This window comes from Heteronotia binoei, chromosome 7 (genome assembly GCF_032191835.1).
Source record: "Heteronotia binoei isolate CCM8104 ecotype False Entrance Well chromosome 7, APGP_CSIRO_Hbin_v1, whole genome shotgun sequence".
Lineage (NCBI taxonomy): Eukaryota > Metazoa > Chordata > Lepidosauria > Squamata > Gekkonidae > Heteronotia > Heteronotia binoei.
In genome coordinates, this window is record NC_083229.1 from 49,410,300 (window position 1) to 49,416,693 (window position 6,394).

Sequence of the window (6,394 nt, forward strand, 5' to 3'; positions counted from 1 at the left end):
GTATATACTTACATTGTGGTGAGTTTGATGCTGCACTACCACTTTTAATGGTACTGCAATGGTTGTTTTAAATAGTTTTCATTTTAAGTCTGTGCATACTGGCCCTGTTTGCTCCCCTGAGCTTGCTTCGGCAGAAAAGGCGGGATATAAATTGAACAAATGAATAAATAAATCTTTGATTACTGGGAAAGGACTTGGAGCAGAGGGGAACTGCTGTGAATTGGCTGAAGTACCCTAGGGTGCAAGATCTACCTTTCTCTGGGGATCCGATGTGAGGTAGTAGATTTGCTGCCCAGTAATAGTACCTTTGCCTGCACACATGCTCTGCTTATGTGTTTCTAAATGAAGCAAATTAATTTGACAAAAGGAACTTTGACTCTTAAAAGCTTATACCCTGAACATCTTGTTGGTCTCTAAGGCATTTCTGGACTCAAGTCTAGCTCATTAAATACATTTTAAAAACACCTAAAAGTTTCTACTCCAGAGGAAGTCAAACTAGGTAGTACCATCCTTGGAACTTCTTGCTTTTTGGAGAACCAGGGAATCACAAGACCATGTGTAGGTGTTCAACCAGTGCCGTTTGAATGCTTATGCTGATTAACATTGCTCCCCTTTTACAGTCTCTGAGGCTATTAGAAATAGAAATGTAAAGATTTGTCTGATACCATTCTTGTGAGTCTATTTTAATTCAGCAGGGCCTACATGTAGTGGTCTGACCTTGAGACTACTCAAGTAGCAAATGGCTGTGGAGGATGCTTGTGGTATATTGGACTCATGTCTATATGTAGAAAGTGGGAGGGAGCTCAGTGTAACTTGGATGCTGATTGCTCTTAATGTTATTGTTACCTGCTTTTCTTGCTTCCAAGTAGCCAGAAGTTTCAGGAACTGGAGCAATGCGGCTGAATTTAGTTTCCTTTGCATAGGAGAGCACTGGAGACATATTGTGTCTTTGTAATGTTTATTTGGTTCACAAACATACAGGAGAGGCAAAGTGAAGGCAAATATAATAGACAGCATAATTGCTAATCTTGCATCGGGTCTCCCAAAACAGCAACTGCATCTTAAGAACGCTTCAGCTTCACCCTACTTACAGCTTTATTCCTTTTCTCTGAGTTCAGACTACTTCCATTCATTTCTCTGATTTCCCCTACTGTCTACAGGGTGTCATTTCTTTGTATCCAGCAACTGCTGCCTAAAAGATATAATGGTATCTCCAGTAATCAGAAGGATAATTATCATTCATTACCATGAATGAAACATCCATCAATTACCTTAGAGTATTGGGCCTGGGCTATGTGAAGTGGGTAGGGAATCTCTAGTGGGTCACTGCCAAGTCTGTCCTTGGCAAGTCCTGCTTCATCAGGGAGCTTGACATGGAAAAGGGACAGGAATGTTTTGGCCTCCCAGGCAGGGCTGGCTTGCCCACTAGGCAAACTAGGTTGTTGTCTAGGGTGCTGAAAGGTAGAGGGCATTGAATTGGGCTCCCCCCCTTCCCGGTGCCCATGGCAAACGCCTAGTTTGCCTCCCCCCTCCCCGCCGCAAGCCCGCTGCCGCAAGCCCACCACCCTGCTTCCCTTCGCGGTGCTGCCTGGCATCACTGTGCTGCATCATTGCCGCCCCCCCATGCAACACCACACCACACCACACCACACCAAGGCTGGTCCTTACTGGCTTCGGTGCGACTGGTGCGGCTTCTACTCTTTTGAAGAGCCTGCAATGCAATAGGAGACTTCGCTCCCCCTCACTGGTTTTGGGAAGGAAGGAGAGCGAAGTCTCCTATCGCATCACAGGCTCTTCAAAGAAGTAGAAGCCATGCCAGCTGCACCGAAGCCAGTAAGGACCAGCCTTGGTGCGGCACAACATGCAAGAGCGGCAGTGAGGCGGTGGGCAGGAAGCCTGCCTGGGGTGCCATGTGCCCACGTGCCGGCTCCCAGGTTCACCCTTGCTGCCCTTTCCAAGACTTTGCTTTACAGAAACCAAGACTTGGAAGGCTTAGCAATATTGTTATGGTAGCCTAGCAACCTCCAAATGGCAACTAGTGGACATTCTTTTCTTAAAGCTACAGGCATTGTTTCTATTAATTTGGGGCATTTTAATAGAGAGAGATTTCTGACAAAGTGGGACATCCTTCATGTTTGTAGAGAACTTACCACCATCTACCTCAGCTCAGTTTGCTGATCTACATACCTACATATCTGCATTCTGTGGTCCAGTTGGAATACCCAGAATGCATGATGACCCCCCCACCATGGATATAAGAACATAAGAGCCCTGCTAGATCAGACCAGTGGTCCATCTAGTCCAGCATCCTGTCTCATCAATGGCCAATCAGTTCCTCTGGATGGCCAACAACAATAAAGGCTAAGGCCTTGCCGTGATTCAGTGTAAGATTTTCAAGGCAAGAGATGTTCAGAAATGGTTTGCTATAGCCTGCCTCCCTGTCATGCCCCTAATAGTTCTTGGAGGTCTCCCATCCAACTAGTAGCCAGGGCTGAGCCTGCTTAGCTTCTGAAATCTGAGAAGATCAGTTTAGCCTGGGCTATCCAGGTCAGGCTTAGGCTACATCTCCTTCTACAGGACTATTTTATAATGTCTTTCGGCTAAAATTGTTCTAGGCTCACAAGTAACACTAATGGTTTTACTCAAAGAAAATATATAATTTCTCATTGTGGAAAGATAATGCACTGATATTTCAGTGCTTTCTTTTTATATTTAATAAACCTGTATTGCCCTCTAGTGTTGACCCAAGATGTTGCATGTTTAAAAATCTAATACGAAATTAAATTGTCTCCATGGAAATAGTTTTATAAAATGGCTATTAATAAGTCTAATACGAAGAACATAATGAGTTTGGATCGTAAATTTTGCATGTTGAATCAGCTTTTATGGCTTTCCTAAAGATGTTTGGACAGAAGAATTGGTGAGTGATGGGAGGAAGAGAGATCCACAGTTGCATATAGATTGTGGAACAACCAGTACAAATTCTGCATAATGTATGCTTGATTTCTTACTTTGGTGTACAGTAGGGATGGGCATAGACTGGCTCATGATGTTCTGCACTAATTGTGGCCAGTTCATGGTTCATGAAGGAATGTTCGTGGAAGGATGACTAGTACGAATATTCCATGAACTTTCATGATTTTTGTGGTGGTTTTAAATGGACATATTTCCAGGCGAACTGTTTCTGCTCAATTAAACTGTTTACAGAACTTCAAAGCAACAGTGGGGCAGACTTCTCCAGCCTTGGAAATACCAATAGGGGCCCTCCAAAGCTAAACAGGCACTGCCGGCTGCCAATAACAGAGTTCCCATTTCGCTCTGTGGGATCAGGATGCTATATATACCCTAAGCTCAGCTCCACACTTTCTCCTTTTATTATTATTATTGTTGTTGTTGTTGTTATTACCTTTAATTTATATCCCGCCCTCTCCGCAAGCAGACTCAGTTGGCTGTTGAGAGTTAGACTGAGACCGGCAAATTTTTGAAAGCAGGGTAGGTATGGGTATGAATCAGTTCATGGATTGAATTTCAGTCTGAACTTGGGCCAGTTTGGAGTTCATGCACTGATATTCGGGGAAGGCATCTTCCCCAAACATTTCCTGCACTTGTGGTTGATTCAGCTGTCTGGGTCCAGCCATTTACACCTGATGGCTGAATGGTGCATAGTCTGCTGATTAGCTGTTAGGTTTAAATGGTTAGCTGGCAGCAATTTAACCCATCAGTTTTGCTTTCCCCCTTGAAGTGCTGGTGAAGAAATGGCTTAGATGGTTATGGCACACTGTGTTAACATTGCTGTACATTTGCCTGAAGAAATCACATTTGAAGGCTTGTATCCAACAAGAACCATGAGAACTTACAGAACAGACCTTTCCCACATCACCTTCTGCTGTAGCTTCCATTCCCTCCCAAACACAGCTTCTAGAGTTCAGGGGACCTGTAAAACAGGTCACAATGTTGGAACACAAAGGCCTAGTCCTCATAGTGAAGGAAGTGGTAAACCTGTACTAGTAATATACCACTTCAGAATGCAGTGGGTGTGGTTCACGTGGTTGAATATTTCTCCAAACATATACAAAATTTCTTGCATGTTGGTGGAAAGCTTCTATATAATTCTTTTGATGGACATATTAACTTCCTATGTATAAATCTGCTTCCTGACACAGGCTTGCCACATCAGTTATTCATGAGAATTTGGTCTAAATGAGAGTTGAGATTTTTGAAGTTTAAGGAGACCAAATCAACACAAGTATGGAGGAGTGAAGGGAACAGTAAAGGAGTTTTGATTATGAATCACTAGAATTTGACTGGACTGTAGCCACTGTGTGCATCTCTTTGTTTATGTAGAAAACCTGATATCCCAATCCCCTTGGATATTTCAATCCCCTTCCCTTATTTTTAGTCTTTTAAAAAAGTGTGTCAGGTTTGTTGATTTATTGGAACATAAGAAGGGTCGCCAAGTCTGACTCAAGAAATATCTGGGGACTTTGGGGGTGGAGCCAGGAGCAAGGATGTGACAAACATGATTGAACTCCGAAGGGAGTTCTGGCAATCACATTTAAAGGGACTGCACTCTTTTAAAATGCTTTATCTCCTTTTGAAAATAATGAAGTATAGGGGCACCTCCTTTTAAGGTTCATAGAACTGGACCCCCTGGTCCAATCTTTTTGAAACATTGAGGATGTTTCAAGGAGATGCACAAGATGCTATGCTGAAAATTTGGTGCCTCTACCTCAAAAAACAGCCCCCATAGAGCCCCAGATACCCACAAATAAATTGTCAATTATACCATATGGGAACTGGTCTCCATAGGGTATAATGAAATACCCAGCAGACATTTCCCTTCCCCCCTTTTTCTGATAACCCTGAAACAGGGGGAGGGTCTCCAAACTGGGGGATCCCCTGCCCCCACCTGGGGATTGGCAACCCTAGAAGGAAAAATGTAATTTCAGTTGAGTAACTGAGTTTGTCTGTAGCATTAAACAAAATTTGAGCCCAGTAGCACCATGAGTGCGTAAAACATCATTGTGTTAGAACTGATTTATGGCAACCCCATAGGGTTTTCAAGGCAAGAGATTTTTTGCTATTGTGTTCTTCTGTGTAGCAACCTTGGAATTCCTTGGAGGTATCCCATGCCAACAAAGTTTTGCAAGGTACAAACTTCCACTAATCAAAACTCATTCCCTTCTATACAAATGAATACAAAAATTCATCAGCACTTATATCCAGGTCAAAAGGTGAGAGGGGTATTAAAGAAGGTTCAGTCAGCATTGGGATGCAGAAGTAAAATGCAAAGCATAATTAACTTGATTAGAAGAAGGAGATATGCATAGTGATGGAAAATGCAGAAAAGTCTGTAATAAAATAACAATCCCTTGACTCTATTCAGTCGAGGTGGGTATGGGGTCCATTGTCCTGAACTTGCTAATGAATTCTAGTTCAGCAATCTGAGTAAGAAAGGAAAAGAGCACAAACAGTATTCTACCCAAACAGTAAGAAGCAAATGCATTCCTGGCACTTAGGCTGATAACAGATGGCCAGTTTGGAGCGGCTTGCAGCCGCCCCGAATAAAGCTGGCCAAAAATAGAGCGCCCCAGAGCTTCTGGATGGTGCTTGAAAAAGGGACGGGCCGTGGGTGCCCGAGGAGCATCTGGAATGTTTGCAGCTCCTCAGGTGCTCTTCAGGTGCTCCCCAGCCTTCCAGACAGTTGGGAGCCGCCTCAGAGCTGCCCCAGTGAAAAGGCACCTATTTTGCCATGGTGCCTTTTTGAGGTGGGTGGAGAGGCCTTGAGGACGGGTGAGTATGCGATCAGGACGGCTGCCAGATGTTGCCATCTGGAAGGTTTTTTTGGGTCAACTTCAGAGGCATCTCTGAGTTAACCCAAAGAGCCGGTCTGTAATCAGCCTTAGTGTTCTGGGCAATAAGTGAAAGTAATAAGAAATAAGTGAAAAAGCAATAAGCGATGAATGTAAGCCCTTGGGAACTTACTTTTGAAGGTATAAAATAATTATACAAATGAATTTATTTAAAAATATTGATTACTTGAATAGATAACTTGAATTTAGGATTTTGCCATTCCTGTTGCCATTTCACATTCTGTCAGTACCCTTAAATCCCATCTGCCTCTACTCACAAAAGCTCCAATGTGGGTTTGAGGCCTCTCTTACCAGAAGGATTAGGTTGGTTAACTTTTGTCAAGTTTGGTCTCCTCTGTTGAAAGGATGGGGTGTAAGGACATTTGTCTCCTCTCAAGCATAGCACAGGGTCTAAGTTGATTACTGTTTAGCATTTCACAATTAAGAATGATACATTTACACATCAGTCTCCAAGTCTGACATATTTATGTTAGTTTTATATATGTTGTAAGCCGCCCTGAGCCACTCGGTGGGAAGGGCGG